The sequence below is a fragment of the Cinclus cinclus genome, chromosome 9 (genome assembly GCF_963662255.1).
Source record: "Cinclus cinclus chromosome 9, bCinCin1.1, whole genome shotgun sequence".
Classification (NCBI taxonomy): domain Eukaryota; kingdom Metazoa; phylum Chordata; class Aves; order Passeriformes; family Cinclidae; genus Cinclus; species Cinclus cinclus.
This window is the reverse complement of record NC_085054.1, coordinates 22,094,515-22,106,165: the sequence shown is the minus strand read 5'-3', so window position 1 is coordinate 22,106,165 and position 11,651 is coordinate 22,094,515.

Genomic DNA, 11,651 nt, shown 5'->3' with positions numbered 1-11,651 from the left:
TCTTAAAATGTGTTTAAATATCTCTTTTCACAGTTGCTATCAACAGTTACCCCTCACCTCCCCCAGAGGAGTCTGCTCTGTGCCCTCTGGGCTGAGAGCACCGTAGGAAGGCAGATGTCAGACAGGACATGGTGTTTGTACAGTCATTTCCCACTCATGTAAGTATTGAAGCAGAAATGATTAAAGTTCAAGTCCCTGGTAAAATTCAGAGTGCAATGGTCCTGCATTGTTCCTTAATGCACACTCTTATGAAAAGAGCTGTAAGATTGTTAAGAGAGTTTTTCACATGTTCTTTGTGAATTGTATAGATCATCAGTATAACTGTAGGAAATAGTCTGGAAGAGGGGAAAAATCTCTACCTGGCTTATAACCTCACCTGCAACCACATTCTTCAGATTGTCTTGGTATCATTCAGAATAGTTATTAAAAAAAAAAAAAAAAGGAGAAAAAGAAGAAAAAAAAAGGAGAAAAGTTTCTTCCTGCTACTTCACTTTTCCTATACAAACAAGAACAATAAAAGGCTTTGCAGTGGTGCAATCAACATTCATTCTTCCTGGCCCTTGTTTTTTGAGGCCAGCTACAGAAGCTGCTGTGCTGTAAGATGCTAACAAGAAGGAGGATGATTGTGAGGTTTGTTATCTACATTAAAGCAATGGCAAGTTCATCAACACAGACAGGGAAAAGATCTGCCAGAGCTACTGTTTGTTATATAGTACTTTCATCCCTGGAAAGGCGGGGCAACTACAGAATCTTGTGTTAGAATAATGACAAAAATATCAGACTATATTTTCATCCCCCAAAAACCTAAGCTCCAAACCCAAAGCTGTTTTTCCATAGAAATGTCACATCCTAGAAACATCATAAAGCCCTTTTGATGGCTGAGAGCTGTGATACTGAATTCATGAGAGCAACAGAGTGCTGGCCTGGGCTCCATTGTTGGTGAAATGGTGGGAAACAATCAGAGCACTGCTGACAACTTAAAAGCTCAGCAGGAGAAATAGGAAAGTACAACAGGATTTCACAAATCAGTAGGTCCATAGTGATTAAAATGTTTTACTTACTTATAGAGGAGGAAATAAAATTTTCCCAATCCCAAGGCGCAGGCTGTTGTAGGTGTGTGCATTTGTCAGATCCAGCAGGCACAGAACACTCGAGGAAGAAAAATAATCAAATTGAAAACAGCTTCAGATTACAGAAGTAACAAGATGAAAGTGTACCAAGTATCATTCAGCCTTTAGAATGTACAGATGCATGTAAAAAACCTAAACCCCATCCTAGTCTGTATTATTTGAAGTTACACTCCTAAATCCAAAGACCTTTTGTAAGGTTCTTGCAGGTGCAATCCAAAATAAGACTCCAGTTAATTTTAGCAGATGCCAACAGGTATCCTGTACAGTATAATTAATCATCTGGAAAATGGGGGGGAGGGAGGAAATATATTCTATTATAATTATTTTCATTTTCCTAAGCCAAAAAATAAAAGGCAAAAAAAGCATAAGCACATTAAACAAACATATAGCAAATAACATCAGGTACACTTCTTCAGAGATTTCAATAAAAGCATTTAACAGAATGCAGCTGAATGCCTACAGTATACTATCTGCACCATGCAGTGCAATAATTATGCACAATTAAAGCCTACTGTGCAATTTTGTTGCCATAAAAGCTCTCTGACTCACACCAATTGAAAGATCTAAAACGACCTACTACAGAATCACTTCCCACAATTAAATACCAATTCACAATTTCACATCTTTGGCCAAAATACATTTCCCAGTTTGGTCTGATCTTTTCACAGTTGTGGTGTTTAAAGCTCAGGCTCTGAAAAAGTGAACAAGAATTAGCATTAAAATAGCTTGGAGAACATTTCCATGTTTCATTTCTAGGAAACATGGCTCACATTCCCATATTGGAGGCTCATAATAAGTGCTAAATAATTAAGACCCTCATGAAATTTTGCAAAAAATCTTAGAAATATAGGAAAGCTGTGTTCCCATTCTTTGAGAATGAATAGTTGCATGCTCATTTATTTGTATGAAATCCACAGTGTGCAAGTACAGCTTTATGTTTATTATTGGGTGCCTGACAATTCATATGGTTCCTCTGCAGAATACGTAACAAAGTGTAAGAAATTTAAGACTTCTAAGTCTTAAATCAAAAGTAAAAGCACTTCCAGGAGTTAGAAATTTCCACAGATCCCAAAGCTTAGTACTATGCACTAAGGCATACAGGCACTATGATGGGAGCTGGAAAGGGAGAAATCCCAGGAGAACATAACAAGTATTTTAGCCTCTTTTAGTGGAGAGCATCTTAGATCTAAAAGTGATGTATAAAAAGAGACGTGATATATGCATTTATATTTATGGATGTCCAGCATTTCCCCAAAAAGTGTTCTTTCATCTCCATCAACAAAAAAGGTGTTTTCCCACTGGCTCCAGTGGGGTCGTAATTTTATTCTTCTGAAAGTTTCACAACTGGGCCTCAAGGGATCCTGAACAACATAGCTCTTGCACAGAAAAAAAAAGCTCACAAATGGTCAGCTACCATTGATGATAAAAATGTCAAATTTTTACTGTAAAAATATTATTTGGTCTAAATTTATACAAAGAAATAAATATTACCAAGAAGGGTGTTCTGATCTTGAGTAAAAATCAAAAGGAGAATCAACTAGAAAATCAGTGAAAAGAAGATATGCCAAGATTAAAAAAAGATCCTTAAAAATATTTAGATGTGGTAGTTAGTTATTTAGCAGTCCCTTTGGGGTAACTGTGTTCAATTTTTGTTAGGCACCCATATAAAGCAGAACTCAAAACAATTTGTTGCTTCTCCTGACGTGCCTTCCTCAAGAGCTTCTGAGATAGTGGGACAACACCCAGATCTCATCAACCTCACATTTGAAGGAATCCTGACCAGACACAGAAGCAAAGATAAAATAATCTGAAATACTATCTCCATCAGCTTGAGACACCTACATATCACCAGGCAAGATTTTTAATTCTTGATAATGTCCTGTCCCTGAGAAGTATCCCTTTCCTTCTGTAAACTGCTCTTCTTATGTTACCCCTTTTCTCCAAAGAGAACCTGGCTGAGGCTGTTAAGGCAGAGGCTTTGGGAGCTGGTGGCCAGCAGAGAAGCCCCAAAAGCAGCAGTTTAAAGCAGCCTGGCTCTCACTTGGACTTGCAGTCTCAGAGTGGCTCAGGGTATCTTCTGTAACTGTAATTCTTCAGCTGTCAGGCTGCATGCAAGAATTACCTCTAGATGAGGATTTCTCTTTTTTCCCTGTTATTTTCTATATGTTTTTTTGATTTAGTTTCCAAAAGAGGTAATTTTTGGAGAAACAGCAACTTAGGCTGTTTGAATTCACTTGCTTTATTATGCAGGAGAGCAGTTTATAGTACTGCTAGTACTATCTGAAAGACTATCATATGTGATGGATGACTTGATAAAAAAGGACTACATATATTATTGCTAAATTATTTTGTGTTTAATACTTTATATTTCAGGTTTTTCAGCTCTCTATTCTATATTTAATTTTTTTTACTTAAATAAAAAGTTGCTGTGTTTGTACAAAGAAACCAAGGTCTTCCTTGGAAAACCATGATCCGGGAAACATGGAGCCATTAGGTTTGTTTTGCTTTCAGAGTACACTTATTCCATCAAAAATTACAAAATGAGGTGACATTCAGTCACCTCAGGCCTGGCTTGCAAGACAACATCATGTCCTGCAAGAAAGGGTGGAAAAGGTTTTGAATTTTAAAATTCGGTGCATGCAATTTTAAATCAGAGAGCCCAGGAGACAAGAAGACCTTGTTTGCAGCTCCAGAAAGGCAGGATTTTGGGCACAGAGCTCTGCCCAGACAGTCAGACAGCAGGAGCACCTGTAGAGGACAGACAGATCTGTCACCCCTTTGCCTCTGCCCATGGAAACTCAGGCTGGATTGCTGGGGAGGGAGTGGAGGCAACACCTTTCCTCCTACATCCCTGCAAGCAGCTTAACCCCCTGAGGTGTTCCTGACCAAAGCCAGGCTCAGGCTGGAGTGTTTAAGCACAGAGCCAACCTCTCAACCTGCAACTCTCAGCCTGAGCCTTAAAATCTTCCCAGCACAGGGGCAAACCCAACCCAACACTTGCCCAAGCCAAGCCAAGCCGAGCCAAGCCGAGCCAAGCCGTGCTGCTATCAGCAGCACAGCAAGAGGTGCTGGGGGTGAATTCTCAGGTTTCCCAAAGAACACCAGGAAATGTTTCCAGTGAAACTGCTCCATGCCCCAGACACTGCAGGATGTGTGGGAGCAGAGCAGCTCCCACATGTGGGCCAAGTACCCAAAATAGGAATCTCTGCAGTATTTTCTTGACCTTTCTTGATCACATTTTGGGGTGTCAGCTCTGTGGGGTGCTATCACCACTAAAGCCAGGGGTAAGATACATTTAGCAGGCATCTATGGAGAGCACACTGAAATGTCCAGATGAACCAAAATCAATGTTAAAACCATCTCTGGAGACCACATAAGTAGATCAGCATGAAAGAGCACCAACATGAGCTTATGTTAGTAAGATTATGATTTCAAGGCCGTATTTTGGCAGCTCCCTGAGAGCCACTTCATGTCACTTGGGCAACAGCAAAGTACTGTGTCCATAAGAACTCCTGGGAAGCAACAGCTGGAGGACAAGGTTATGGAAAGACACAGGGTAAGACATTCTTTTGTGGAGCAAGAATAAAGTAACAGAGCTGATCCCACTGTGTTCCTCATCACTCCGCACGGTGCTGTGAACTCACACCCCCACCCATACCTGAGGGCCTGGGACAGGAGATCCTGGTGCTCACCTGGCCCTTCTGGCATCAGAGATCTGAAGCACAGTTGCCAGGGCTCCCTCTCCACAGCTGGTGACTCCACAATCCTCCAGAGACAGACACCAGAGCACAGCCCAGCGCTCCTGGTGCCTGCTGTCGTGTCTGGGAGCTGGTTGTGCAGTTCCATCTGCGCCAGGCACGGACAGAGCTCTGCCACAGACCCCACTCTGAGCACAGCTCAGCCCAGCAGGGACACCTGGGGCAATCCAGGGGCTCAGGGGACAGGTGGGGGAGACAGCCTGGAGAGTGCCCAGGGTGGGCAGCAGGGGGAGGAGGCACTCACAGAGGAGGACATAGTAGAAAATTGGCCAGGAGATGAACACAGCCCCAAAACTGTGTGAATTTAGCAAGACCTCCTCTGAACTAAGTGCCTGAGGTGATTAGAAAGGGTGTCAGGTTTTAATAGCTAAGGACTGTATGGGGTAACTATACAAATACACCCACTGGGGTCTGTCTTTGCCATAATATTTGTGCTTAAATTTCTATTATGCAATGCAGAACTGTAAATTCTATTCATTTAAGTCTTTCAACATCAGTAAATATTACATGTGATTACTTTGTTATTGCACCTTACACAGCTGAACCTATTTTCTAAAGCGAGTTTCAATGACACACTTCAGTGTGATGATCCATTATTGCAACATGTGCGTCCTCTCCCTTTCTCCCTGGCCTTGTCTGTGAGAGTAAGGAGCAATACTGAGCTGAACACCAGGTATTGTGTCACCTGTCAGGTTCAGCTTCCTGCCTTAATTTTGTAATTGTCTGGATGTTTTAATAATTTGGATATTTTAGTTATTGTCCATATTACTATTTAGATAAATCAACTCATGCAGTGTATATTTGATAACATGATCTCTGGTTGGTAACTAAACACCTGAAGAATGAATCAGTTTCCTAATTCTTGAAGCATCCTTCACAAGAAGGTGTCTTCCTCTTTCTTTCACTTGGGATGAGTGATAATTGTACTGAGTGAATAAAGGTTGACTCTGCATGCCAGACCAGCCTTCTAGTCTGGAAAATTCTATACAGCTGTTTGAGCAAAATGGACATTTACAGGCCATGGACCACAGGCAGGCTGTTCAATTAGTTGCATAATCTTCCTCTCAGACAATTGCAGACAAAGAAATTTTGCCAGACCTGGATTTGAAATAACAGAACAGATGACCAGCAAAGACTATGAAAAAATCTATCACATTAATTAAGAGTAAATAATTATTGCAGTGTACATAACTGATTCTTAAAAGGATGTTCTGCAGACAGAAAATAGCAGCAAGGAAGTACTTGCTTTGCTTAAGGATCAAAACTAGTGACAAGACTACAATTCTCTTTAGGAAAATCAACATTAATAAGGGTCAAGGACAGTTTGCCCTTCTGTTCTCTTGGTATGATTTGTTAAACCCCATCCAGCTATTTATAACCACCATGTAACCACAAAATCACTAACCCCAAGATCTACACTTTAGTTACTATTACTAATAACAGTAATATCAGTCCAAAACCAAAGAATTTTGGGAAATAATATTAAAAACTCCATTCCAAGTACAGTGCAGAGAAGAAATGAAGCAGTAACTCAGAGAGAAATGGAAAGACAAAATTGAAAACTCTGTGTTGCTCTTAGGGTGATGGACATCAAAGAAGTCACATTAAGTATAAAGAACTCATTTATGTGATCCACACTGGCTCATGCAATCAGCAAGGAGCAAGACATTTCTCTTGCTCGTACTCTTACTGTAATGAGCCTCAGGTATATCTCTTTCTTCTAGTCACATAAATTTCAATTTGCTACCAAAAATTCTACAGAAAAAGTTACAAAATCAAATTAACAGAGAGTGAGCCCCCTAAGGACCACATTTAGAGACAGTTATTTACCCATTGTAGGCATTGACTGCAAATTATCCATTAAAATCAGATTTTTTTCATTGATGTAAATTAGCACATCTAATTAGCACAGTTCCATTCACGTAAATGGGACCACGCTTTGACTCCCAGTTGATGATCCAGCCTGCAACATCTCAGAAGTGGGATTTTGTTCACCTGAACAGAGACTCGATGGGATGCCTCCGAGCAAAAAGTTGTAAGTCAGTGTTCACAGCATGCCCAGTTTCACACCACACCTGCTGAGATGTTTCAGCTATCCTGAATTCTCCAAAAGGCTGCTTTGTCTGCAAAGGAAGGTAAAAACCCTCCCAATACAGCAGCAAATTAGGAAGGGGGGAACAGGACACCCTATATTTAAAGCCCATAAAGCACAGACATAGCTCAGTGGGACAGTGAACATGTGGGCGAGGGGTAATTTTTTAGATGTTTCTTCAGAGGGTTACAATTTATGTGGAAGTAATTATCCTTTCTGCAAAAGACACACATTTCACACTCCCAGTTTTTTGGAAGCCAGACTATCTCCAAGGAGTAACTTGGTGCATATAAAGATGGGACAAAGAAAAACACGGAAGGTTTGTGGGAGTAACACGTGATTAAAAACCAAACTAAAAGCACACCAGGGTACCACTAACCAGCAGAGTCCATTTACCAGTGGAAGAATTTCTCCTACCTAACCTGAGTTTTGTGATTTGCAGAATGCAGGAAAAGCATTTTTAGAGGCCCATGAATAGGTTTAGAGGCAACAAGGTGGCTCAGAGGAAGCAAATGTTCAGACTCAATAGATTGTGGGTGGAGAGTGATGAAATTATCACTAGTAGGATGTTTCCAAAATGTTTTTCACTATGTACAGCTTGTTCTAAGACAGAAAAAATAAATATGCAGACATCTCTTGGGTGTTCCAATGCTGCAAGGTGTTTCTGGTCTAAGGGGACAGAACATAAAAATTATTTGACTGCCGAAAGAAGGAATAGCTTAGAGAACAGTAAACATGGAAACAGTTTGATTTTCCAGAGCTTTGGGAATTAGTGATAACTACCTTAAGGGGCTGAATTGGAGATGGAGGGAGAGGACTTGCACAGCCTTCACCCTGTGTGTGTGCCACCCTATTTACCTCTCTTCCTACTTCTCTCCCCTTCTTGGCTTACTCCTTTCCCTGGTCTCCTACGGATAAGAATTTTGGGGAGACTGGGACAGTTCCTTAAACGCTGAATCTCAGCCACAGTTTCTAACATTTCTACATCTCCATTATGATGGCTCTGCACCTTTTGATACAGGCAGGGCTTCTGCAGCAGCAGTCGAGGTAAACTGACGTGTTACATTGAAGAAAAAAAGACTTTTAGGTGTTTGGAGCAACCCCCAGTCTCTTTTCAAACAGCTAAAAGACTTTCTTTAAAAACTTAACTAAGAGCAGTTAATCTTCATTGGTGTGTCTCTGGTGGCATCCATACTAAAGGTCCTGGCCCAGCACTGGTCTCTCAGGGCTGGCACCTCTAGTGGGAACTGATTAAGGACTTTGGGAAGCGAAATGGCTGCTCAAGTGGCACAGGTCAGGCAGGGCAGGAGGAATTAGGGAGACACGATGGCAATAATTGCTGCAGGGCCTGGGCTGAGAGCTGTAGCTACAGCTTCCTTAAGAACTGAGGCATTCCTAAGGACATGGGAGCTACAGCTTTCTGCTCAGACCCTGAAACAATTATGCCAACAATTTGTTGTCATGTTTTCAACTCCTAAAATAGAAATTGTAATCATTACCATGATTTTAGGAAGGCGAAAACCCAAACCTCTGGAAGGTGAAGGAACTTTTCCACATATAATCAGTAATGATCAGGAAGGGGAAGAGGTATTATTGCGTCCACTCACAATATTTGAAGCAGCACATAAAAGATTGGGTCCTTGGAACAGATTCAGAAGGACACCATGGAATTGACTGTAGGACTCTAGAGCTTTTCTAAGAGTCCATTCTGTTTTGAATTTACACCAAACCCTGAGCAACCTCAAGCAACCTTGACCTTGAAACTATTATCCTCTCCTGAAAAACCAAACCAAGCAAGAAGCTCAGAGTTTTCTAAACATATAAAAAAATATTGTTATGTGGAATGAGCAGCTTTGTTAAAGAGTTCTCTTGGAGATCCACTTCAAGGCCAGCATACACTTCAGATTTAAATAGTCTGGTATGTGAGGAGAAATCCACAAAGCCAGGATTCTCCACTCCTCTGTACTTCTGCCTCTTTGCTATACTGCTAGGGTGACTTTGCTGCCAATTTTTCAAACAATTTAGAATTGAATTGTCTTTTTTTAAACCTGTGAGAGGAGAGGGAAAAAAGGGGGGCGGGGGAAATGAAGAATTTATAAAGGGAGACATAAATGTGTCAGTTTTAGAAATCATCTGCAAAGGGAGGAGGTAGGTTGGCAGGTATAATGGCAGACCAGAGCCAGAAAGCAGAGATACACCATTAAAAGCATTAACTAGGTGTTTTGAGGAATTACTTTGTCAGGGTGGCAATATGACATTACTATTATTTCGTGACAGACTCGATGTGTCACCAAATCTTTATATCATATAGACCCCTAAAAGAAAATTAGTGTTTTTTAAAATAATGAAACACTTCTACCATTTCAGTTTTTGGGTGTTTTGAAACTCTTAATCCATGACAATCTGAAGCTGATTCTTCCACTATTCACAGAACAGAGAGAGACTGTGAGACTCTCACAGAATTGTTCTGTCTTGAAGCTTGATCAAGAATTCACCATCTTACCCTACCCTTGAGTACAAAAGGAGCAGACAAGGACAGGAATCATTTCAGCTCAGGCTGACTCCTTTTGCAAGAGCTCAGGTATTCATTTACTGGAAATCCATTATGCATCTAATTCCAAGGGGCTGGTCCTTCCCTTCCACGGCTCTCCATCAACTCCTGACAGATCACCACTTTGTTCTTTTCTTCTCTTGGTTAGGCTGGTCCTGATTGCCCCTTTGCATCTCAGAGAGGACACTGGCTTAATCCATAACCATTTCCTTGAGAAAAATATTTCAGTGACACTCTGTTTTACCCTAGGAACACATATTCCAGTAGCTTCTCTTCCTACACTTGAAACTCACTATGGACAACACATTCCTGTAGGAAGAGTAATGAATCCAACTCCATTTTTAAGCACTGGGAAAAACATCACATGCAAAGGAGTGACAGATGGAGCTGTATGAGCTTTTACCTAACAGTGAAAGGGGAGGTAGAAGTCAGTCTCAGCACTTTTGCCAAAATGTGTTTTTAACTAAAGACGTGTTAAATTACTAACACACATCCATAATATTTTTAAATATTTATACTAGAAACTAATGATATCCTCTCAATTAGTGAAAAGTGTCTTCTGTACATTCCTTTGTGAGGAGGGAAACTAATAAAAAGGCAAGGAGGACTTGGGGAGAGGTATGCATGAGACCCAACTCCATCCATCATGGTCCTTGCATCAGATTTCCTCTTTATCTCCCTTTGCTCTAAGACCACCACGTGTCCATGGTCAGAAACCTCTCATGGGGCATCACTTTCCTGTTTGCCTGCAACACCACAGCCACAAAAGCCATCTGCTTATAACTAAACTTTATTTTTTGAAGAAAATGTCAAGGAAGGAAGGAAGGAAGGAAGGAAGGAAGGAAGGAAGGAAGGAAGGAAGGAAGGAAGGAAGGAAGGAAGGAAAGAAGGATCTTTTTAAATGGGAATACCATTACAGATAGACAGAATGTTCCTTTATGTTCATGAAGCTTCTCTAGCATTGTGTAAATGCACACTGGCAGTGTAATCATGAGTTTTCTATCACCATTAGCAGCAGTACCCCAGTAGCTAAATCAAAGAAGCCTAGAAAATACCACAACACTGGAAGATTCCCATAAAGAAAAGCCTATTTAGATAATTAAGGAATCTTTATGATATGAAGATTTTCATCTCCCAGCAAATTATAACACGTTAGATAACACTGCCAAAAAAAGTCCTGAAAACTTGCAAAGCCACAAACTAGAACTGGCTTTTCTTGCACATGATCTTGAAGTAGTGGCTGGGGGCAAGAAGAAGGGGAAGTGAAGGGAAAAGAGGAAGAGTTTCACATTGAGGTACTAAATTATTTTTTCTTTGGAAACCTTAAGTTTTGTCCAAGTTTTTTTAAAATAAATATAAACGGAATATACTTGGGTTGCAGATATAAATAAAACCCAAGAATGTCTCCCACATACATACTGTTGATAGAAAAAGAAGTTTGAAAATAGGGTTTAAATCATCCTTCTCAGGAGTTTTAAACCTTGCCTTGTAGCAAGTGACACTGAGCTTCTGGCAGGTGGCAGTTTCATGTATGAAATGTGTCTCCTAAACTGAAGAGCATACAGAGTAGAACAAGATAATGTGTCAACAAATTACATCCTGAAGACTGAAAGCAATCCAGAGAGCCTGCATTGACTGATTCCTTCCTATACAGAAAAGTACCTAGTGTCAGCATATCACAGAGGAGAGTTTAGATATTAATAGCCTAACAGAATAACAATACACTGATTCACACTGTGGATAAGGAAAAAAAAAAAAAAGAAAACAAAACACTAACAAATACCCACAAAACGACAACAAAAAAATCAAACCACAAAACAAGTTCTCACCTCAGCTGGCTTCCCAGGAGCTTCTCTTGGGCCCCCACACATCTTTATCAAAGCCTCCACTGCAAAACCTACTCCCTGTGGTTCTGCCACCACCTGCCCTAGCCACTTACGGAGCCAGCTGTCCCCTCAGCACAACTCATCAAGGACTGGCAGAGCCTAAGAACATGATGCATTTTAGGGTTTTATGTTTTAATGGCAGAACCTGCCAAAAAATTATTCCACATTTTACTTTATCTCTACAACTTAAAAGGGAGGAATCACACAATGACCAGTATTCTAGCCATCAGTTAG